Source organism: Nicotiana tabacum, chromosome 16, assembly GCF_000715075.1.
Source record: "Nicotiana tabacum cultivar K326 chromosome 16, ASM71507v2, whole genome shotgun sequence".
NCBI classification, from domain to species: Eukaryota; Viridiplantae; Streptophyta; class Magnoliopsida; order Solanales; family Solanaceae; genus Nicotiana; species Nicotiana tabacum.
The window spans coordinates 59,471,606-59,497,906 of NC_134095.1; positions in this window are offsets into that span (position 1 = coordinate 59,471,606).

Consider the following 26,301-nt stretch of genomic DNA (forward strand, 5'->3'; position numbering starts at 1 on the left):
CAAGCCTATCTGATATCCCCACTCACATATCAGCCTACTCCGAATTACCAAACACCCTCACCCTCTTACCAAGCTCCATCACCTACTTACCAATCACCCCCACCTCCTACATATCAACCTACTTCACCTAGATATGCTAAACCCGCACATGTCTACCAAGCCAACAATGCTCAGCCATCCCACTATCAATCACCTCCCACACGTCAAAACTTTCCTAGACCTCGACCAAATCTCGACCATAGACCCCCAAAACAGTATACTGCCATTGCTGAACTGATTGACCAGCTGTATGAAAGGCTCAAAGCTGCTGGTTATGTCACCCTTATCCCTGCTATAACCCCTAAAACCCCTTTTCAGTGGGTCAATCCAAATAAATCCTGTGCATACTATTCCGGCATGAAGGGACATACCATTGATGAATGCCGCTCTCTGAAAGATAAGATCTAGACTCTGATCGATAACAAGATCATTGTAGCAAAGGAGCCTACTCCGAATGTCCGCAACAACCCTCTACCGGACCATAAGGGTGGAGGTTTTCACATGATCGAAATAGAGGATGATTGGGATCCCAAAGGATCGATCAGTTTGATCACAGAAGGTGACGAACCAAAAAAGCCAATAGTCACCCTTAATTCGATTGTAGTCCAGACTCAGCCTTCTGGGGATGCCGAGGTAAACATGTCTATACCACTTGAGTTTGAAGCATCACCCCCAACAAAGATGCCAACACCAATTGAGGTCGAATTCGTGACTCCAGCAAAGGCACCTCCACCATTTGAAGTTGCAATTTTACCTCCTAAAGCGCATGCTCCATTCAGATTAAAGGTGCCCATCCCAGTAACAATGTCGGTTGTAACACCGTTCCATACAAATTTCATACCTTGGGATTACACATCCAAGGCGAGAAGGAAAGGGAAAGCTAAATTCGGGGAAACAGTTGCGGCATAGGGTATGACAAGAACCGGCAGGGATTATACTCCGGAGCATTTAGCTTAGCCGAGTAAGCAGGCCTCTGGTCGGCCGACCATCACTGAAACCGGGCCCGATGATCTCTGGAGGAAGATACAAGCCAAGGAATACTCAGTCATTGATCAGCTGAACAAAACACCGGCACAAATTTCTATCCTAGCTTTGTTGCAAAGTTCCGATGTATATAAGAATGCCTTGTTGAAGGTGCTGAGTGAGGCATATGTACCAACCAACATCACTAGAGGAGAAATGCAAAACATGGTAGGGCATGTATTGGAAAGTCATAATATCACTTTTCATGAAGATGAGCTGCCACCAGAAGGGTTGAGTCACAACAAAGAGTTGCACATCACCGTGCAATGCGAAGATTATTTTATTACTAGGGTCCTGATTGATGGAGGGTCCAGCCTTAATATTTGTTCGTTGGTAACACTATTGGAAAGGGGGCTGCATGAGATCAAGGACGGGGCCATCAACGTTAAAGCTTTCGACGGTTCCCAAAGATCCACCATTGGGGAAATCAGCCTGTGTTTGCAAATGGAGCCTACTTGGTTCGACATTGATTTTTAGGTTATGGACATGCCGACATCTTACAACTTGCTGTTGGGACGACCGTGGATTCATGCCGCTAGGGCCGTAGCGTCGACACTGCACCAGGTAGTAAATTTGAGTGGAATCACCAAGAGGTGATCATTCACGGCGACGGTAGCAATCCCATATACAGTCGCCAAACCATCCCAGCGATTGGAGGAAAGAGAAAGATAGTCAGGGAAAACTATCACCACATCGAGCGAGTCAATGCCGTCGACAAAGACAAGTGGTGAGGGAACAAAATTGAGAGTATACTAAATTGGTGTGGATATGAACCTGGCAAAGGACTTGGCAAGAACCTCCAAGGAATTGCCAAGCCTATCAAACTGAAGAAACATGTCACCACTTTTGGTCTGGGATATGAGTATACTTGGGAGGAATTCAACAACTAGTCGCCACCATGGCGCGGTCCATACTACCCACTGAAGCAGCCAATACCACATTTGGAGCAGACTTTCCAGCCGGCCGATGTTATCTATGGGTCGGAAGAAGAGGAAGCACTGGCAGCAGTGAGGAATTTGTTCCTAGAAGATGATGACATGGATTGTTGTGTCATTTTCGAGGAGGAGGGAGAGGAAGTCCCTTCCATACAGGCCGTAAGCCGAGGAGCACGCCTCAACAATTGGACCATCAGAACCACCAGAGCTCGGAAAGCCTCGGGGTAGCAAGGCTGAACAAAGCATCATGCACTATCTTTTATTTTTACTAGTTGATTTTCCTTTCGCATCTTTGAATTTTAGCAATAAGATCTTCCAATGTTCAAAACAGTTGTGAAATTTATCAAAGCATTTCGGTTTCCTTGCAAATCTTACTCTTATTATTTTCTCTCATTACTTTACTTATACAGCATTACTATTACCTATCTTGATGAACCAATGGTTGTGACATACAACGAGACAACACAACAAATAGACATAGATTCAGAGGAAGATGATATACCGGAAGAGATTGTTAAAGAGGTCAAAAATATTGAGAACAGACCTAAGTCCAACCTGGACGAGACCGAAATTGTTAACCTGGGAGATACAGAAAATATCAAAAAAACCCGGATCAACGTTCATTTGTCACCGTCAGAAAAGGAAGAATACACAGAATTACTGAAGGAATATGAGGACATATTCTCCTGGTCATATGATGACATGACTAGTTTGAGCACATCTATTGTGGCCCATAAACTACCAACTGATCCGACATATCCACCGATAAAACAGAAGCTCAGAAACTTTAAACCCGACATGAGTCTGAAAATCAAGGAAGAAGTCACTAAGCAGGTCAAAGCTAAGGTCCTCAGGGTAGTAGAATATCCGACATGGTTGGCCAATATTGTGCTGGTACCGAATAAGGATGGGAAGGTCAGAGTCTGTATCGACTATCGGGATCTCAATCGGGCCAATCCAAAGGACGACTTCCCCTTGCCGAACATACACATCCTGATTGACAATTACGCCAAGCACGAGTTGCAATCATTTGTAGATTGTTTCACTAGTTATCATCAGATCTGGATGGATGAAGAAAGTGCTGAGAAAATGGCTTTCATTAGGCCATGGGGATGTACTGCTATAAAATGATTCCGTTTGGGTTAAAAAATGTAGGGGCCACCTACATGAGGGCCATGAACACCATTTTCTACGATATGATACACAAGGAGATCGAAGTATATGTAGACTATGTTATCATCAAGTCCAAGAAAGCCACTGATCACATGGAAGATTTGAGGAAGTTCTTCAATAGATTGAGAAGGTACAACCTGAAACTGAATCCTGCAAAATGTGCATTTGGGGTTCCTGGCGGAAAACTATTTGGGTTCATTGTGAGTCGCCGAGGAATAGAACTGGATCCATATAAGGTCAAAGCTATTCAAGAACTTCCACCTCCAAAGAACAAGAAGGACGTAATGAGCTTCCTGGGAAGACTTAACTACATCAGCCGGTTCATAGCACAATCTACGGTCATCTGTGAGCCGATCTTTAAGATGTTAAAGAAGAACGCTGCTACTACATAGACTGATGATTGCCAAAAAGCTTTCGACAGAATCAAGGAGTACCTATCAACACCACCGGTCTTAGTTCCGCCTGAGCCGGGTAAACCTCTATTAATATACCTTGCAGTATTGGATGGAGCGTTCGGTTATGTTCTAGGGCAGCATGATGAAACAGGGAGGAAGGAGAAGGCCATCTATTACCTCAGTAAGAAGTTCACCCCATACGAGGCTCGATATTCTCTGTTAGAGTGCACCTGTTGTACTTTGACTTGGTTAGCTTAGAAGTTGAGGCACTACTTCTGTGCCTATACTACATATCTCATATCAAGAATGGATCCCTTGAAGTACATCTTTTAGAAGCCCATACCCACTGGCAAGTTGGCCAAGTGGCAAATCCTGTTGAGTGAATTTGACATTGTTTACGTGACTCAGAAAGCAATCAAAGGACAGGCACTAGCAGATCACCTTGCTGAAAATCCCGTGGACAGAGAATACGAACCCCTGAAAACATATTTTCCTGATAAAGAGGTATCATTCATAGGAGAAGACATTACAGAATCCCATGACGGTTGGAGAATATTTTTCGATGGAGCAGCAAATTTCAAAGGAGTTGGCATAGGAGCAGTCCTAGTATCAGAAACAGGTCAGCATTATCCGGTCTCTACCAAACTCAGATTCCCGTGTACTAATAACATGGTTGAATACGAAGCCTGCATCTTAGGGATCAAGATGGCTATTGACATGAACATTCAAGAGTTGTTAGTAATTGGGGATTCATATTTGCTTATACATAAGGTTCGAGAAGAATGGGCAACCAAGAACTCCAAAATACTCCCTTATTTGCATCATGCACAATAGTTGAGAAAGAGGTTCACAAGACAGAGTTCCAGCATGTTCCCAAAGTCCAGAATGTTCGTTGATGCACTGGCTACCTTATCATCCATGATACAACATCCAGACAAGAATTTCATTGATCCCATTCCGGTAAAGATCCATGATCAGCCAGCTTACTGTGCTCATGTCGAAGAAGAAGTAGACGGAAAGCCTTGGTTTCATGATATCAAGGAATACTTGGCAAAAGGAGAATACCCAGAACTCTCAAACGCTACTCAGAAACGTACACTTCGGAGGTTGTCCAACAATTTCTTTCACAGCGGAGGAATCCTGTATAGTAGGACTCCTGATTTAGGATTGCTAAGGTGCGTCGATGCAAAGGAAGCATCCAAGCTATTAAAGGAAATTCATGTAGGGACCTGCGGTCCATATATGAATGGTTTTGTTTTAGCAAAGAAAATACTCCGAGCTGGTTACTTTTGGATGACCATGGAAACAGACTGCATCCAGTATGTCCGAAAGTGCCACCGCTACCAGATAAATGCAGACATGATAAAGGTGCCTCCAAATGAGCTTAATGCAACAAGCTCGCCGTGGTCGTTCGCCGCCTGGGGAATGGATGTTATCGGACCAATCGAACTCGCCACATCAAAAGGACACAGGTTTATCCTAGTAGCAATTGATTATTTTACCAAATGGGTTGAAGCAGCATCTTACAGGGCAGTGACTAAGAAAGTCGTGGCAGATTTTGTCCGCGACCATATCATGTGTCGGTTCGGAATTCCAGAGTCAATTATTACAGATAATGGCTCCAACCTCAACAGTGATTTGATGAAATCTATATGTAAAACCTTCAAGATCAAACACAAGAATTCTACAGCTTACAGACCTCAGATGAATGGAGCCGTATTGCATAAGAATATCGCACTACAAGAATATCAAGAAGATACTAAGGAAAATGATAGAGAAGCATAAACAGTGGCATGAGAAGCTCCCATTTTCTTTATAAGGATACCGCACTACAATCCGCACATCGACAGGAGCAACCCCCTATATGCTGGTTTACGGTACAGAGGCAGTCATTCCCGCCAAGGTGGAAATTCCCTCATTAAGAATCATACATGAAGCAAAGCTAGACGATGTAGAATGGATGAAGAATCGTTATGAGCAGCTAGCTCTTATAGATGGAAAGAGAATGAATGTTGTTTTCCATGGTCAACTTTATCAGAACAGGATGTCCAGAGCCTTCAACAAAAGAGTCAACCCGAGACAGTTCACACCGGGGCAGCTGATGTTAAAGAAAATTTTTCCACATCAAGATGAAGGCAAAGGGAAATTCTCTCCCAACTGGCAGGGTCCGTACATGGTTCACCGGGTTATAATAGGAGGAGCCCTCATACTCGCAGAAATGGACGGAGAAGTTTGGCCAAAGCCGATCAATTCAGACGCAGTCAAGCGATACTATGTGTAACCTTTATGCATTTTTTATGATGTAATTTGAATTACGCCTGACCTGATCCCCGTTTAAGAGGGGATACGTAGGCACCCTTATGGGCTCGGTCACAATTCAATGAAATTTCCATTTCCCCCGCTATTGGAAACTGGGGTAGAATTTTGAGGGGGACCCTCAAAATTTCGAAGTCGATTCCAGCCATTTATCATTAACAGTCGTCAGGAGCAGCAGCCCAGTTAACTGGGGCAGAATTTTGAGGAGGACCCTCAAAATTTCGGAGCAAGCGAAGTTGCAATGTCTTGAACCACGTCGTAGTCGTCGATTCATCTAAAGAAAATTATTCTTAATTATACACTTATGTTATGCTTTTACTAAATCGTGCATGTTTGTTACTAAAATTTCCTTGCTTAGCAACGCTACCCCGATGATACATACAATATCACCAGATCAAAACCGAGAAGGTCAAGCAAAGCCAGCAGGGATACGAACTAGCCTTTCCCCCTTTACAAACTCATGATATTTCTTCGAATGCAGGCACTTGAGTTGCAAAATCATCAAACATACTATACGCTCACTCACAAAGTTCAGGAATATAACTCTCCAAACCGTTGCACTTGCTCGCAACTGCTATCTACACAATAGTGTCCCCAGCATACACAATATCCCCAGTAATCACGATACCGCAATCCGCTATCAGCTAAGAAAACTATATTGCCATTTGCCAATTTTACTTCCTACATAAGGCTACCATTCTGCCTTCCGAGGTTAAGCTCTACCTTCATCTGCATTTCATGTATTGCATAAGGCGACCATTCTGCCTTCCGAGGTTAAGCTCTACCTCCCTCTGAACTTCCTGCATAAGGCTACCATTTTGCCTTCCGAGGTTAAGCTCTACCTCCATCTGCATTCTCTACATTGCATAAGGCTACCATTTTGCCTTTCGAGACTAAGCATTGTCTCCATCTGCATTTCCTGCATTGCATAAGGCTACCATTCTGCCTTCCGAGGTTAAACTCTACCTCCATCTGCATTCTCTGCATTGTATAAGGCTACCATTCTACCTTCCGAGGTTAAGCTCTACCTCCATCTACATTTCCTGCATTGCATAAGGCTACCATTCCGCCTTCCGAGACTAAGCTCTGTCTCCATCTACATTTCCTGCATTGCATAAGGCTACCATTCTGCATTCTGAGGTTAAGCTCTACCTCCATCTGCATTTCCCGCATTGCATAAGGCTACCATTCTACCTTCCAAGACTAAGCTCTGTCTCCATCTGCATTTCTCTGCATTGCATAAGGCTACCATTCTGCCTTCCGAGACTAAAATCTATCTCCATCTGCATTTCTCTACATTGCATAAGGCTACCATTCCGACTTCCGAGGTTAAGCTCTACCTCCATCTTGCATTGGCTGAAATATCGCCACCTTTATTTACATTCCTGCATGGCTGAAATATCGCCACTTTTATTTACATCTACATCGGCTAAAATATCACCACTTCATTTAAATCCTTGCATTTGGCTAAAGAATCGCCACCCTCATTTACATTCCTGCATGGCTTAAATATCGCCACCTTTATTTACATTTGCACTGGCTGAAATATCGCCACTTCATTTAAACCCTGCATCGGCTGAAAGATCACCACCCTTCTGCATTTCATGGTCTGAAAGATCGCAAAATTGTCCAAAGGCGTCATTGTTCAGAGGCACCATTTTCGAAGCCCGAGAACGCCATGTCATGGCCTGAGGACCCCATTTTATCTCTTGCATATCATTATTAAAAGGCATCATTGCTCGGAGGCATCATCCTCATAGCCCGAGAGCATAATTTCATGGCCTGCGAATCCTTTATCATACGCTTCATGGCCCAGGACGTCATGGTTTGAGGACATCATCCTAACCGTCCAAAGATAGCATTCATGGTCCAATGAGAACTTGCATCATATTTAAATTTTTTCGCACAATATACACTTGTATTGCTTATTTGTAGGTAAACCATCAAACAACGGCCATCTCAGCAGGAGCGATTCCGCTCCAGTTCACGCATCCCTATTAGACTTTAACTATCCATCGCAACTGGAATATCGCGTCCGTTCTTGGAAAACCTCCATCGGCATATTCTGCGACGGATCCTGAACTATATATGGCCTAATTCCTGTAAGACCAGGGATATGTAGGCAGCTCAGGAACCAGAGCACGGTCAAATTCTTTAAACCATTCCGTTCAGTCAAATTGGCCATTATATCTTTACCCGACAGCTCTTTCATCCTTCCCGGGTAAAGAGGGGTAGCTGTTGATACCCAATTTTTTCCTATGTATTTTTTATATGCAAAATACTTTTAAAATAGCATATATATGCATATATAAGTATGTCCAAGTGTTTTAGTACTTTTCCTAATTTTTAAAAGATTTTAAATCAATTTATTGCCATATTTTAACAGTACCAAACCCAATAATTGTTCCTCAAATCATCATTTTGGTGATTAACTTATTTTATTCTCATATTTATACCAAAATATAGCTAAGGTAATATCAAAAAATTCATTTAGTATTTTTAAAGCTAAATTGCATATAATTGCAATTTTAGCCTATTTTAAGATTTAATTGCGTTTATAATTACAAAATTGATTCCAGTATTTTTAATTAATAGTTGTACATTATTAGTTAATTTAGTACCTTTAATTTATTTTCAGAAATCGCTTTATTATTTTTTATAAAATAAAAGGGGAAAGTGGCTATTTAAAATTTAGCCCTAAAAATTTCGATTTTAGCCAAATCAGCCTCCCCAATTAACCCAATTTCAAACCCCAAATTGACCGACCCAGTTTCAATTTAATCCACCCCTAACCCGTTTATTTTTACCCGCCCGGCCTCCCCTTTTGATCCAGGCCATTGATCATTTTGATCAACGGCCATAATTCCCCCTTTCCTTTTTTAATTCACAAACACCCCCAACCCTAATTCATTTCACCTAACCCGCCGCCCCTGAAACCCCTCCCCTCTCTCAAACTCTCTCGAACATTCCCTAACCCTAGTCGCCTCTCACCGTCTTCAACCTTGAAACCATCGGAATCTATGGCTTCTCAGGCCATGGGAGCCCTATACTCACCTCATTTTGCTCTTATATACTTGATACTTAAATCGAGGTCTGACCTTGAAAGTTTTCACCCATGCCTCTATCGATTCAAGGTTTCATAGCCCTCTCCGGCTCTATTCTGGCGTACCATGGTCGTCTTAGCTTGTTTCTAACCTTCTCCGACTCAGATCGGTGACCTTTTCAAAGCCTTTCTCATTCTAGGGTTCTCCTGAAACCCTAACTCTTCGAGGTTTTTTCCGATTTTCTTAGATCTGTTGTGTATCCATGCTCTACCTGAGATTTCAAATGATTTCCCCAACTTTTCTTTCAAAAATTACTTTCAAAATCGCTTCTTTTCGATTTAGGGTTTTCTGAAAATGCTTAAAGTGTTTCTCTGACTTTTCTTTTCCTTTTTTTGTGTGTATTTGTTTTTGATGTGTTCTTATGTTTTCTTCTACCATGTATGCTCTTCTACTGTATTTTCTATACCCCGTTCTTGTATATTCTTCTATTGTGTTTCTATACTATGTGCTTGTATACTCTTCTACTATGTTCTGCTATTTTCTTCCGCTATGTTCTGATATGCTTTGCCTACTGTATCCTTCTACCATGTTCTTAAGTGTTCTTACTATTTTACCTTGTTTAAAGTTTCTTCTAAAAGGCCTGCTTAAGCATGTTTCTTCTACTATCAGTTGTTCTCTCCTTATGCTACTGTGTTTGCATGTTTTTCTCAGGGGTTTCTGAAAAAAACCTTTGAGTCTGTTTCAACTACTGCCTCCTTATCTCTATATTTGATTCAAGGTGGAAACCCTAAAATTTGGGGATTCTGCCGAGATCTGATTATGTGAACCAGGGTTTTATTTTTTAGAACCCTTAACTCTGTCAGATTGATTCTGAGTCTCTGAACTGAGTTTGGACATTTTTTGTTTTCATACAATGTTGAACCTTTTGCCAAACTCTTCTACACTGGAGTTTCTACTGATTTTACAATGGCATAACAAGTTTCTTTCATGTTTAACATGTCTGTATGTTTTTATATGTGATGAATCTTTCTTCAAAAAGGTTTTCAAACTAGTGATTGATTCAGAATTCTTTTAAACAGGTCTAATTGATTGTCTGCTGATTTTTCTTAAGTTAAAACCTTTTCCATCTTTCTGACTTGGTTCATTCATAACAAATCTCTGACCTCTGATTTCTTGGTTGTTAATTGATTTTCTTTCCTTAAATGGTACAACTGTATATTTCAAAGACCTTGTCCTTAAATAACCTTTATGTATTTGCCCCTAATTTGCTACTTTGCACAAAGGATTTGATGAATTTCTTTCCTTAATTGATTTATACCCGTTTGAATCTGAATCCCTTAATCAAGAGAAGCCTTGTGTAATTGATTGACAATTAGTTTTCAAACTATTTTCTTACCTTATTTCTGCCTGCTTTCTACACTATAAAAGGCACGACCCTTTTACACTTCGCACAACAATTTTTCACAAACTCTTCAGAATTCACATTTATAGCATTCTGTCTTCTGTTTGCACTTTGGCTTTTACAAGACTACTGCTTTTCTACTTGTTTCTTTGAAACTGGTATGTCCTAATATAAGTTTCAGCATCACCCCAATGTGTTTACTTAAGCCTTTATATCCATGTCTACTTTACTGTTTATGTATGGTTCAATATTTAACTTAGTATGCCTATGTTCTACTGCTTGTTTCTACTGTGAATCTTTGCTCCCTATCCCATTACCCCTATGTGTTTGTGAGTGATGGCTTAGGGCATGGCAACATGAGTTGTTGTCCATGAACTGAGTTTTGAACCAATGAGGTCTTAACCTCTAAACAAGCTGGAGGGTGTACCAGCATAACCCATTGCTGGGTATGCCCATAAGCCTGCTCTTCTTGTGTTCTTACAAATTCCCCACTCCTCTATACCCCTATGTGCTGATTTTAAGTTGTTCCTTTTTCCCCTTTTTCCCTTTCAGAATTTCACTTCTGCACTTACACTCTCTCCTAGTCTCTAAGCTCTGCCCTCCTCTTGTGAGCCTTGCCTTGGGACCTTGAGTTCCCTCTGAACTTGGACACTTGAGGGCTGGCCCTTCCACACTGCACTATATCCTAACCTGGTTACACATTTGGGTGTGAGAACTGCCCGGAGTCCATCATGAGGCTCTTAGGGGAACTCTGACACATCCAAATGAGAGAAAGGCTTTGGTTCATGATCTCTTAAAGCTGGTTCATCTCATATTTCAGACGTAGAGTCGGAATTAAGCTCCCATTGGTTGTATTGTTAATTTCTGATGTACTTTTTCTTTTATTATTTTGGGTTGTAATAACTTGTAATAAACTATTGGGGATGACTAATGAAAAGGGATGGGATAACTGTATGTAGAGGGTAGATATCCTGCCTATAGTTTATTTCTGAAATTCTGCATTCATATAGATATCCTGCCTATAGTTCGAAATTCTGCATTCATATAGATATCCTGCCTATAGTTTATTTATTAACTACTGCATAACGTATAAATATCTTGTCTATAGGAGTTTATGAATTTCTGCATTCTCATAAAGATACCATGTCTATAAGAATCTTGCACTCGCGTCTAGATACCATGTCTATAGGAATTTCTGCATTCTCATGTAGATACCATGCCTAAAGGGATCTTGCATTCTCATAAAGGTACCATGCCTATAGTTTATTTCTGAACTTCTGCATATCATATAGATATCCTACCTATAGGAATTTTTGAATTTCTGCACATCATGTAGATATCCTGCCTATAGGTTCTTTCTAAATCTTGCATATGCACTCGTCATCAGGCAAATATGCTCGTAGGTCTTAAATAACCAATTGCATTTAGATATCATGTTCATAGGCTTAAAAGAAGTACAACATTTAGATGTCATGCCTATAGGATTTATGTACTCTTGTTATGTTTGTAAAAAGGTTTAAAATCAACAGCGCCTAGAAAGCATGCCTATAGGAATTAATAACCAAGTCTGAAACGTCTCACTCGCCTACAAATCTAAAATCATTGTCTAACGTCTCCAGAATTTATGATCTTTTGTCAAAACTCGTCTTTCTTGCATAACTGACAACCTTTTCTAAAGTTATTATACTTCATCTTTTCTGAAATCAGTAGATATCATGCCTATAGGTTTTCGTCTAACACTTAGGCAAGCCATAGGACAGTTATGAGCTGAATCAGACTTTTATCAGTTACAACCAACAGGCAGGCTTGATTCGGACTTCTTATCTGAACTATGTATTAAATCAATCTGCCTCCACCTTTTAAGTTTAATCAAATCCTAATCAGTACGTGTAAGACATGCTAAACTATATGCTTTCTTTGATTTAAGGAGGTTTGTTTGAGCCTTATTTGTTTATGTATTTCCCCATACTTGATATATATGTTTTGTTTGTCACCTTAGTATTTTTACCTTTGAAACCACAAATAAGCCTGACTTCTCCTCCCTTTTAGGAATAGTAGTCCCAAGTACCTCCAGGGCTGATAGGATTGGGGTGGGTAATAGCATGCAGTGAGTAAACGAGACCATTCCGCGCTTTAATACCTTAACGGGGCAGGAAAGGGTAGATATGGATATGATGACCACGCGATAACATCACGTGTAGCCCCTCACTGAGGAGTGATTATTGGATGTTGTGTGGGGTGATCCATATTATTAATAAACCTAGGACCCCTTTTCCTTTATTTTCTTTGTTTCTTTTAAATCATTTTTTAACCATTTCTTCTAAGAAAATCAACTCTTTTTAGTTCCTTTTTCTTACCTTTGTTTATTTGTAACCATTACGTGAAAATCCCCTCTTATTTGAAGCCTTTACTTGCCTATGTATTATTTGCACTTAAGTCACAACAATAGTTTGGCCGGGAACCACACTAGTGGATCCTGAGGGGTGCCTAACACCTTCCCCTTGGCATAATTTCAAGCCCTTACCCAATATCTGGTTACTCAAAACAAACCCCTAAGTGTTCTAATGCACTTTAATCATTAGGTGGTGACTCTTCAATTCAAAACCCAATTCCCAAACGGGAACAAGTTGTCTCCCAAACGTCACAAAACCCGATTTCACGAGAAAAATGGGGCGCGACAGACACATGAGGCAATACGTCCTTTATTAAAGGGATATTAGCTAAGAAGTTTCTTAGCCACTCAGCCTCAGAACCAGTTAACTCTTGAGCTACAAACTCTGATTCTATAGTCGATCTAACAATGATCGTTTGTTTAGCTGATTTTCACGATATTGCACCACCACCAAGGGTGAATACATAACGACTAATGGATTTTGTCTCATCTGAATCAGAGATCTAGTTTGCATCACTGTACCCTAATATTTCATTAGTCTAGCTAATGCAGAACAATGCTCGTTATTGGGATTACGAGTATATATACTCAGTCTACACACAACATAGGCTATATAAGTCATTTTAAAATTCATTAAATGCATCAGACTCCCAATAATCTAAGCATAATTATGCTGAGAAACTAGGCCACCATTATTCTTTTTCAACTGAGAATTAGCATTAAACGGAGTGCTCACGGCTGTGACATTAAAATATTCAAACTTCTTAAGAAGTCTCTCAACATAATGTCCTTGTGACAACATTATTCCATCTTCACTCCTCATAATTTTAACTTATAATATTGTATTTACTTCACCTAGATCTTTCATATCAAAATTAGCAGATAGAAATAATTTAGTACATTGCACAATATTTAAACTTGTACCAAATATAAGAATATCATCAACATACAGACATATTATCACATAATCATTGTCTACCACTTTATTATAAATACGTTTATCCACCTCCAATGAAGAAAAATCTTCTCGCAGTAAGACTTGTTCAAATTTCTCATACCACTGCTTAGGAGCTTGTTTAAGGCCGTAAAGAGATTTAACTAATTTACAAACTTTATTTTCTTGTCCAGGAATGACACAGCCTTCAGGTTGAATCATATAAATCTCTTCTTCTAAATCACCATTTAAAAACGCTTTTTTGACATCCATTTGATGAATAAAAAGCTTATGGATTGAAGCTAAGACAATTAAAACTCGAATAGAAGAAATTCTTGTCACTGGTGCAAATGTATCAAAATAATCTATATTTTTTCTTGAAAAAATTCTTTTGCTACAAACCGAGCTTTATATTTGTGAGCACGTAATTTTTGCCTTACGAAAACTACTCCAAAATAAATCAAAAAACAAAATAAATTTCTTTTAATGTGTAATTCTTGAATTTGCGTGGTGTTAAATATTTGCGTTATGTCCGTAAATATTTACTTTGTCATAATAAAATGAAAATTAAAATAAAATACATGTGGCATGCATATAGGATTTAATTATGTATTTGAAAGATAATTTAAATAAAATCACCAAAATATGCATTTTTGTTCTATTTTTTATATTCCACTGTGTGATTAATGTTTTATCTGTATGTTGAATAGTTGTTATGAAGTGATTAATATTTTGTGTAAGGTTAAAAATTGTTTTATAAATTTTGTTAGGATTTTTTAATGATAAATAATAAAATAGAATAAAAAAAAGAAAATAATAAGTTGTAAAATAAAAATCGGACCTGGATTAAAATCCAGGCCCAAATCAAATTACCCCCCCCCCCCACAGCCCAATCCAACATCCCCCTGTCTGGTCCAATTCGAACAAGCCTAAACGACGCCGCATGAGATACCTCAAATCTGAGTCGTTGATTCATTGCAATCAAACGGTCCAGTTCAGCTTCTGCATAAATGAAACAACGACGTTTAAGGGCAACTAGATCTGAACCGTTCATCCATCTTGATCCCACGGTCTTAAAAATTCACCCAAACCCGATCCATTTCAACCTCGGGTTGACCCCTTTCCCCAACTTAAATCAAACGATGTCGTTTGGATAAGTGGATTGATCTCAACCGTGCATCTTAATTGATCCAACGGATGAGATCAATCCACCCCACCCCTATATAAGGCTCAAGCCCCTACCCCGGCCCCTAACTGAACACCCCCCCTCCTCTCACTGTTCATCATCGTCCCCAAACCCCACCCCTAACCCTAGCCGCCCTAGAATCCCACCGCCTGAAACTCGGTGGCATCAACGCCGCCGGTCACCAAAATAACACCCTAGAACCCCCTGAACATCCTCTACACAAATCTGACCTTAGTTTCCTTCGAATCAGACCCCAACTCTTCGAATACTAAATCGAAAGTGGGTCTGAAAACTCAAACCTTTCCAATGGCTTCCAAAATAACACCATAGTACCCCCTAGCATGCCTCGTTATGGATCTGAAGTTTGTTTGGCTCGAATCAGTTCCGAGCTTCTCGAATCTTCTTTTGAAGATTCGGACCAAACAAGAACAAACTCAGATCTGTTCTAAACTGACACCAAATGACCCCTAGGCTACCCTCACCCGTGTTTTGTATTTGGTCCCCCCCGAATCTGACCAAAAATGGTTAAGTCCCAAATCGAACCTTCAAAAACCCTAGAAATACCAGACTTTTGGATTTTTGCCTAAATTAGATAAAGATTGAGGTTTAATCGACCTTAGTCGAAGTATTTTCAGTGGAAAATACTTCGACTAAGGTCTGTTTGATTTCAAACAAAGTCCGAATCCAAGTTGAGTCCGAGTCGGAATAAAATTGAAGGATTCAAAGGTATTTTTTCTGTTTCTTATGTGTATTCTACATGTATTCTATGTTTGTTTCATTAGTATGTTTAATTTTTCATGATTTTCTAGTCAATTTTGTTATACTGTCTCATACTCGTCTATTTGATCAGAATTATACTATTGTTTCTGTTGTTTATGAATGTTCATAATATATGTAATCGACACGATTAAGTTCGTCGATTAGATGTTTTGTAAATTCTTATTGCCATTAATGCTGTTTGTAATACCTTGTTTATCTGTTTGAAATTGTTTATTGTCATTGAACTCAGTCAATTAGTTCTTCCCAATTAATTGATTCTCGTTTAATAATTCAGAAAGTTTGTCAATGGTGTGTATATATTGTTTTCTGAACAGGGCATTGTCAGTATATTGACAATGCTCCTGTGTATGTTTGATCTTGATTCAATGTTTAAGTCCAGTCTGAATTGTTATAATGATTTCATTGATATGTTGTTATGATGTTAGTTCTAAATTCAGTGTAATTTTACAAATGTTGATTAGATGTAATTGTGTTAGAAGGTTACATTCTTAGTTAGGATTCAGTCCAAAACTTTAGGATTGGTTATAGTTGCTTAAACAGATTTTAAAATCTGTATTGTTAGATTCTGAATTTAAGGCAGTAATAACAGTAATTACAGTAGGAAATCTGGGACATTTTCTGGGATAAAACAGTAAGGGTAATGTGACATAATAGTGGGCTGAAAGTGGTTTGTTAATGGTTTTAATTTAATAGGATAGTGGGAAACAAAGGGTAATGGGCTGCTGAAAAACAGGATAATAGCACTCAATATGATTTAAAGTATTCAAAAGTAGTTTTAATGGAAACTTTTTGATTTTAAAAGGAGAAAAGGGTCCAAGAAGCACTAAAAGAGTATAGGACCAGCCCTGTATAAATACAGGGAGCTGGACTGATTTAAGGGAGAGACTTCAGGAGATTTGAGAGAGAAAAAATCAGATTTGAAGAGGAGAGCCTTTTTCAGACAAAAAAGAAAGGAAAGAGAGAAAATCAGGAGTTCAAAGGAAAAATCAGATTTAGATCAGATTTTAAGGGAAGAAAAAAGAGAGCGTGAGGAGAGACAAATTTAGATTTTGAAGAGGAAAAAGAAACAGAAAAGAAACCAAAAGAGAACACTCACACACACACACACAATCTGACACAGATAAAAATACAGAAATAGAAAATCAGGAAGCTGAATTTGAAATAGGAAAGAAACTGAAAAATCTAAAAAAAATGTTGTTCTAGAATCTGTCCGTTGTTTGTTTGTGGATATTATTCAGTTTGAAATCTGAAATTTTTCCTCAAGTTACTGTCACTGTTCATATGGGTTAACGGGTCTGGTTTAGACTTGCTAAATACTGCTATTCTGCTGATTTTGTTACTGCTGAAAACTTACTTCTTCTACCTTCATTTCCAGGTACTTATCTCTTAAATTCTATGTTGGAAAAAAGATTCAGCATGACAAATCAATGAAGCTTGAATTGCAAAATTCTATTTTTCATTTTGTCCAAGTTCATTAGTTTAAATTTCATTTTTTTTGTTTCATGTTAGTTAACTAGTAGTGAATTCAATTTGATAGTTATGAGTTAATTGTCTTTATTTGAAATTCATATAAAACTTTGTAATAATGTTTTCCATTCTAAATTTTCATTAAAGTATAGTTATGATTGAATTGTTAATATAGGGAACATGGCATGAAGTTGGCTATTAGTTAAGTCCTATGACATTGTTAGTCAGGTATAGAGTATTCTGAAATGTCAAGAAAATGCATGGTTAGTGTATTTCGATTGTTTGGTTGTGGATTAAGGTTAGATGTTGTTAGTTGAATAAAGAGTAGTATAAAAATGTCAAAAAAAAAACCATATTGCTAGTTTTACCTGATTTAGTTATGGATTGAATGATGTGAGTTATACGTTCATATATGGCGTGATAATAGGTATATATATAATCATTAAGGGATGATGAGTTGATGTATCTCATTATGGTGTTAAAATGCTATGAATGTTTTAGACATACAAACTATGTTGCATGTAAGACAATATTATTTATCGATTTATAATTCCCTTTCTTATCAATTTGATGCCTATTTACTATCTTAAATAAATAATTAGGCCTATTAGATTAAAAGCAAGTATATGAGAATAAGATGAGATATACAAATTGCAACACTTTATATCAATGACAATTAGAAATAGGATTTGCACTAATTAAATAATGAAAAATTGTTCAAAAATACTTCTTCCCTTCATAAATCATGTTTGTTAGTTTCATATACAATTCATCCTTTGGCATATATATGTTGTATTTGTTTGAATCATATTTTTATTATTTTCTTTGAACTTGAATAGTTGGGCTGAATATAATTTATATCCGGAAATTATAATCGACGATCTATATTTAATAAATTGTGAATTCTTTTAAAAGAATTCAAAGCTCCCTTAAATGTGAATTTCTCAGGATTTTCATATAAAATGTGTAGATATAATAAACAATTTGTGAAAAATCCATAATATTATTACAAAGATTTTGCGCAATTAGGGATGCGTTCGCGCACCCTGATTATATTAAAAAAAATTCGGATTATGCGTACGCGCAATTTCGAGCGAATGTTTAATAAAAGGATTTTTCCAAGGATGTTAAAATAATTTCATATAACCCGAGGTGTGCAGTTCATTATTTAAATAAAAAGGGTGATGATGTTCTTAATTTTATTTTAAATTTCGAACATATATTTTTTTATAAAAACTATAACATGGACAATTTTATTGTGTACACGTACGCGTGGCATGATCCCCGATAATTATAAAAAGTATATAATACGAATATACGTACGCGTAATTCGTCCATATAATTGTAAACAATAAGTAAAAAGCGGTAGTAAAATCATGCAATAAAAACGTATTTCGTAAAATCAAGATAATTAAGCCAATAATAAAAACAGTTAAGCGACCGTGCTAGAACCACGGAATTCGGAAATGCCTAACACCTTCTTCCGGATTAACAGAATTTCTTACTCAGGATTTCTGGTTCGCAGAATAATAAACAGAGTCATATTCTCCTCGATTCAGGGATTAAAATTGGTGACTTGGGACGCCTTAAAATTCCCAGGTGGCGACTCTGAAATAATTAAATAAATCTCGTTTCGACTGTCCTTCAATTGGAGAAAACTCCCCCACGCGCCCCGCGGGCGCGGTAAAAAGGAGGTGCGACAGCTCTGGCGACTCTGCTGGGGATAAAAGTGTAAACTGTAACCCAGAACCATTGGTTCAGGGTTTAAAGAATTCGAACTTAAAATATCTGTGTTAATTGGCTTTATTTACTATATGATTTTCAACTGTTTATATGCTAATATGCTAAATGTTGCTTTTTACCGCTTTAATATTATTTGAATTGTGAATATATACAACTACTACGAAACCCCCTTCTTTCTGAGTCTTCTGAATTTATGGTGTACACGTGCGCGTGACCCACCTTTCTGTTAAAGTCATACCAAATAAGACGGAGTTGGGACAAGTAACTAGGCCGGGCAGACTTTCGTGCTCCCGGTACGTTGCCCCCGCTTCGGCTCAAACTGTCCGTTTGGGTAATCCAGGTTTAGAACAATCAACCTCAGGTTTTACACTTAGAATAACTAAGCCATGTACCGGATCCCTAGTAGGAACGAATATTTGCATCATATACATTTGGCCTTGGAGACTCAACACAGGGGTTAGGTCTGTCTAGGACAGGTGAACCCGAAACAAAAAGACCATCCTGATGCATCCTACTTGCTACTTGTGCATTCATTTGCCTCGAACATGCTTGTTGACCAGCTTAAACGAAATCATGGTGAGAAGAGAGGAATAAAATGGGTTGTTTTTTTAAAATCTTGAAATAAAGATAATTTAATAAATAAAATGATTTTTTTTAGTGTAAATTTTCAAAAATATAAAATTTTGAAAATAGTTTTTTTTTTATTTTCAAAATGAGTCTTAACTTTATTAAATTAAACTTCAGATACAAAATGAGCACCACACAAAGCCCCTCATCCACGAGTACAGAAGAATTTCTCTTTCAGCTTCAAATATGGTGGTATGATTTAGGCGAAGACGGTCAAAAATGGGTCGTCAAGCATTTGGGAAACCTCACGGATATTATGAAGGTTAAACCCCGTGATGATCTGATTGCGGCATTAGTAACTTTTTGGGACCCTGCTCACAATGTCTTTCGTTTCTCTGACTTCGAGCTTACTCCTACATTAGAGGAAATAGCTGGATATGCTGGTTTTGACGGAAGTCTAAGAAATCAAAGCCTGATATTCACAAAGGCTCCTTCGGTACTTCGATTCTTCGGCCTTCTGAACATCAGCAGTCAAATCAGGAAAAGCAATGTCATCAATGGATGTTGTTCCTTCAACTTTTTGTATTCAAGGTTCGGAAAGTCAGATGGGTTCGAAATTCATGAGAAAGGCCTTACCAACAAGCAAAACAAAGACACTTGGCAGATTCACCGTCGCTTTGCCTTCATGGTGGCTTTTTTAGGAGTCATGGTCTTCCCAAACAAAGAGCGAACAATTGATATTCGCACCGCGAAAGTTGTGCAAATCCTCACCACCAAAGAAAATCACACCCTTATCCCCATCATTCTATCAGATATTTATCGGGCTTTGACTTTATGTAAATCAGGAGCAAAAGTCTTCGAAGGATGCAAAATTTTGTTGCAAATGTGGGTGATGGAACATCTCCAACAACAGCCCAAGATCATACAGTATGGGTCAAACAATGATAATTGCATCGAGAGCTATGAGGAAAGAACAAAAATTATCAGGCTCCAGAAGGGATAGAAGCATGGGTATCTCATCTAAAGGCTTTAACGGCAAATCAGATTGAATGGACTTTGGGATGGCTCCCGATGAGGGAAGTAATACACATGTCAACCTCAAATAGTTATCTACTACTATTGGGATTGAGAAGCATTCAGCCGTATGCGCCACTAAGAGTCCTAAGGCAATTAGGGAGATATCAAGTAGTTCCTGATGATGAAGATTTGAGTATGCAAGTAATCGAATTACACCCAGAAGCCACTATTCCCGAAGCTCTACTTCAGCAGATGTGGAATGGATGTCGATACTTGAAAAGTGATACTCAAGTCCCAGACACTACAAAGGGTGAGATAAATCCTGGATATGCAAGGTGGTTCGAGAAACGGTCTCGCGTGGATGATGTACCAGAACCTGAGCTAAGAAGACCAACAAAAAGACCCCATATTCAAAACTTTAATGATAAGATCCAAGAGCGATTGATCTGGGGAGAAAAGGAAAAAGGGTACAAAGCAACTATCCATGCCCTAAAAGAAAATCTAAGAAGCCTCAGTTTGGAGAAACATTTGCAAGCACAAGAAGCCGAAGGCGAGAAGAAGAGTCTAGCTTGTGAGAATGAAAATCTTCATGCTCGATTCCAAAAAATGAAAAGAGTTTCTGAAACGCCAAAAAGGAGCTGGAAGGATCAAAAAACCATCGCCAATCTCTTTGAAAGAATGCAGGATTATGATTCCATTCTTGCGGAAAACGAAAGGGCATTGAGCAAAGCAAAAGAAAGGATCCAGCAATTAAACGAAGAAGCCAGATCTAATAAGGAACGCCAAGATAGGCAATCCGAAAAAGACAGGGCATAATTCAAGAAAGAAAAAGACCATTGGGTGCGATCAGAAAACTAGCTTCGTGCACAACTAGAAGAGGCAAGAAGATGCAACAAAGAACATCAACAAGCAGACCTCGACAGGGAAAGAGCGCAAGCAAGATTAGAGCAGGCCAGACTCCGAGCTCTATTAGAATCATCTCTAGATCGTGAAAACCGTGTCAGAGATATAGCCACCACTCGTCAGCAGCAATTGTAGAACCAAGACCAACGTCTCCAAGATTTCAGGGCACAAATCCACGACCTGGCAGTCTACACTTCTCAAAGTTACGTAAACTGCCAAGGAATGGATTATGAAAGGTTTACAGATCATGCACCCACTTTTGCTCATCATCTAGCAATGGAGTTGAAAAGGATGTATCGTACGCTGGGAGGCCATCCAGGTCAAGCCCCACATTGAGCAGATAATCCAATAATTGACGACAAAAGTGGAAAGTGGGGAATGTTGTGAGATGTTAAGAGTTGTATCTTGTATTTTATTTAAGTATGTGTGTTTCAAATCATTTTCTTAAAGTTTTCAAATGTAATTCCATCTTTGTATAATGAATAAAAGTGATTGCCTTTAGCCCGAACTACGCAAGGTCTGATTCATGTAATGGCATGATACGTAGGCAATCTCTACAAGATTCGACCACCACGATAAAAGACATATATAATAAATAAAAGTGAATAACAATAAAAATTTCAAGAAAGCTGGGACGACACAAGCAGCTGAGCAAATGCATAATAGAAAGGGATTATTTGTCTAGGAGCATTGCATCTCAACGTGTGATTATATATGTGTTAAACTCTCAAAACTAAACAAGTTTGTTCATTTTCAGAATTCAAGCAGTTAGTTTCTCTAAAGAGTATACTGGCATATTATCACTATCACACAAGATCAAAAGGACCAATACCCGAAAGTATGTCTATCCCAGATGTTGACACAGGTATGGAGCTAGAGGAGATGGATGTCTGGAAAATGAAAGAAGAGATGTTTAAACTCAAGCAGCAAATGGCTGAGATGTACCAAGCCTGGTCTACAGGACAGTTACCCCCATCTTACCCAAATAACCCTGCTCCATCAATGACCCAAACTCAGGATAATATTACCACTGAATTATCCCCAAACTTCCCCATTTACCAGCATTACCGAGGCACCACCTCTCAAACACCACAGTCTCCACCTCCGAAACCAGTTCCATACTTTCCTCCACCTATGACTCCTGTTTTCGTAGCACCTCCCCCTGCTACATTTCACAAATCTCCTAGTGAGCCAACATTCCAGGCCCAGGACAACCAATATTACCCCTCGAAGCCTACCTTCAAAGCCTCTGAAATTAATTCAATTGCTCCTCATTTTGACCTCCCAACCAAAATTGACAAGCCAGCCAAAAATACTGAGCAAGAAGAGATGTTCAGGAAGGTCAAGAGTTTGGAACAATCATTCAGAGACATGCGAGGATTAGGTAGGCAAGTCAGTGTAGCATACAAAGATTTGTGCTTATTCCCCAATGTACAATTACCAGTTGGCTTCAAGATGCCCAAATTTGACCTATACAATGGGCACGGCGACCCAATAGCCCACTTAAGGAGTTTCTGTAGCAAGATGCGAGGAGCTGGGGGAAAGGATGAATTATTGATGGCTTACTTCAGTCAAAGTTTAAGCGGATCAGCTTTGGAGTGGTATACACGCCAGGACCATGGGAGATGGTACACCTGGGATGACCTGGCACAGGCGTTCGCATACCATTTCCAATACAATCTGGAAATCATCCCAGATCGATTATCTTTGACAAAATTTGAGAAGAAACACAATGAAAGTTTCAGAGAGTATGGTTTTCGGTGGAGAGAACAGGCAGCAAGAGTGGATCCTCCTATGAAGGAGAGCGAAATGGTAGACTACTTCCTCCAAGCCTTGGAACCAACTTACTATGCCCATCTGGTTTCAGCGGTTGGAAAATCATTCAACGAAGTGGTGAAGATAGGAGGTATGGTGGAAGAAGGTCTCAAAACAAATAAAATCATGAGCTATTCAGCAATTAAGGCGACTACTCAAGCTATTCAAGGCGAGGTAGGAGGAATCGGAAGAAAGAAGAGGGAGGAAGAAGCGGTAGTTGATTCAGGAATTTGGTCGGTACCCAGAGGTTCACCGCTTTACTATAATCAACAACGACCTCGCCAATCAGCTTACCACCATGATTCATCCCAACACTACTATCACCCTTCGGAGCCTCATTTCTCCATTAACCATGCTCAAGCATACAATCAGCCACCTGTTCACACCAATTGGCGTGCCCCTGCCACACCAAGTACTTACCCACGAGCCTATCCCGGACCAAGTTTCAGGCCGAGGCCAGCGTTCAGGGGGGGAAGAGAACAGAAAAAGAAAACTTACACTCCATTGGGAGAGTCTTACACTAGTCTATTCCACAGGCTGAGACAGCTAGACATGCTGAGACCAATACAATCCAAGCTACCCAATCCTCCTCCAAAGAATCTGGATTACACCATTAGCTGTGAATATTGCTCCGGTGCACCAGGCCATGACACGGAGAAATGCTGGCATTTGAAAAATGCAATACAAGAGCTGATTGATACTAATAAAATCGAGGTTCAAACCCCCGAAGCCCCAAATATCAATAGGAATCCAATGCCAGCCCATCAAGAGGCTAATATGATAGAAATCATACAAGCTGATGGGGACACAAAGAAGCCGTCACAAACTGTCATGATGATCAAGTCTCATGAAGCCAAATCAGATAAGCAGTTAACAGAGGAGAAGCCGGTACCTAAGCAGAACAGAAATGGTGATGGACCATCTATGATAATCGAGGAGGTATCATCGAGCAAAGTTGCCGCAAAACAAGAAAGGCCGAAAGTGATAGTACCAGGGGTTGCTAACAAACCCATTGTATTCTTGGAAGGAGCCCGTACAGATCGGGTTATTATCGCACCTATAATCCAGCTGCCAGTCATCAACAACAAAGCCATCCCATGGAACTACGAACGGGTGACTGTAATGTACAAAGGAAAAGAAGTCAAGGAAGAAGTGTGTGAGGTGCAAGGCTTGACTCGTTTGGGAAGATGTTTTACGCCCGAAGAGTTAAGAAAAACTAAAAACAATCCAACACCAATAAAGAGAGTTGTGACGGAAGAAGAGGCGGAAGAGTTTTTAAGAAAAATGAAACTCCATGATTATTCTGTTGTGGATCAATTAAAGAAGACGCCCGCTCAAATTTCATTGTTGTCATTACTGATTCATTCAGAGGAGCACCGTCTGGCTTTGATGAAAATCCTGAATGAGGCTCATGTTCCTGAAAAGATCTCCGTAAATCATTTAGGAAAAATAGCCAACAGAATCTTTGAGACAAACTGAATTACATTTGCTGATGATGAATTACCTGTGGAAGGTACTGAGCACAACAGAGCTCTTTACCTCACCGTGAAATGTGAAAACTCCGTAGTAACCCGGGTATTGGTTGACAATGGGTCAAGTGCAAATATCTGCCCTCTCTCCACTTTAAGCAAATTAAAAATTAAAGAGGAGAGGATCCAGAAGAATAGTATCTGCGTACGGGGATTTGACGGTAGAAGCAGAGATTCATTTGGCGACATAGTGTTGGAACTAACAATAGGGCCAGTTGAATTCACAATGGAATTTCAAGTGTTGGACATAACTGTCTCTTACAACTTGTTGTTGGGCCGACCATGGATCCATGCTGCTAAAGCAGTCCCGTCAACACTACATCAGGTTGTCAAGTTTGAATGGGATCATCAAGAAATAGTTGTGCATGGGGAAGAAAGTTTAAATGCTCGCAGCAGTACCATTGTACCAGTCGAGGGAACAGAAAATGACCAGGGACCATGGGTATACCAAGTGTCCGACACAGTGTCGGTGGAGAAAATTCCAGAGGGGAAATACCTTCCGAATCCAAAGATATCCTCTGCATCAGTCATGGTAGCTTATGAAATGTTAAAAAATGGCTTTATACCCGGCAAAGGTCTGGGCTTATCTTTGCAAGGAATTATACAACCAGTATCTCTCCCCGAGAACTGGGGAACATTCGGTTTGGGGTTCACACCCACTGTAAATGACGTAATAAAGGCCAGGAAGTTGAAACACCAAGCATGGGTTCTTCCAAAACCAGTCCCACGTCTGTCAAAGTCTTTTGTCAAGACCGGTGTTAAAAACCGCCTGATAACAACAATTCCTAAATCCCGGGTCAATCCTGAGGAGGAATTAATTGAAAGATTCGCGAAATTGTTTAATGATGTGAATATGTTGGAAAGCGGAGAAGGGTGTAGCAACGCAGAAGTTCAATTCGTTGGGCCAGAAACAAAGCTTAATAAATGGAAAGCCACTCCTCTCCCCATTCGAAAGGAGTCTTGGTAGTTTATTTTGATTTTCTTTCAAGTTTGTTTGGGTTACTTCAGGGTTGTAATCCCAAAGCTTATCTTACAGTTTGTTTGAAGTGTGCAAACCTTGTTATCTTTCATCATCCAATAAAAAGCAGTTTCCTTTTTATTATCATTCCTGATAGTTTTCTTTTCTTTTTCCTGTACAGTTCTTTTTACGCTGGCTCTAGTGATATGGCATGCATGAGGAATCCTCAGCCCAGTCTTAAAAATCAATCTGGTTCTGAAATATTAATTCAAGAAATATATTGTGATTATGAATCAGAATATGATGAAGATGGGGTTTTTGAAGAGATTAGTAAAGAGTTAATTCACTTTGAGGAAAAAATCAAACCTAACTTGAGTGATACCGAGGACATCAATATAGGGGACACGAGTAATATCCGAGAAACTAAAATAAGTGTCCATCTGGAACCAAAGATCCGAGAGGAGTTAATTAAAGCACTCATAGAATTCAAAGATGTTTTTGCATGGTCATATGACGACATGCCGGGCCTGAGCACTGATTTAGTGGTTCACAAATTGCCCACCGATCCAACTGTGCCTCCTGTCAAGCAAAGGCTGAGAAAATTCAAGCCTGATATAAGTGTGAGAATTAAGGAAGAAATCACCAAACAATTAGAAGCAAAGGTCATTCGAGTCACTCGATAT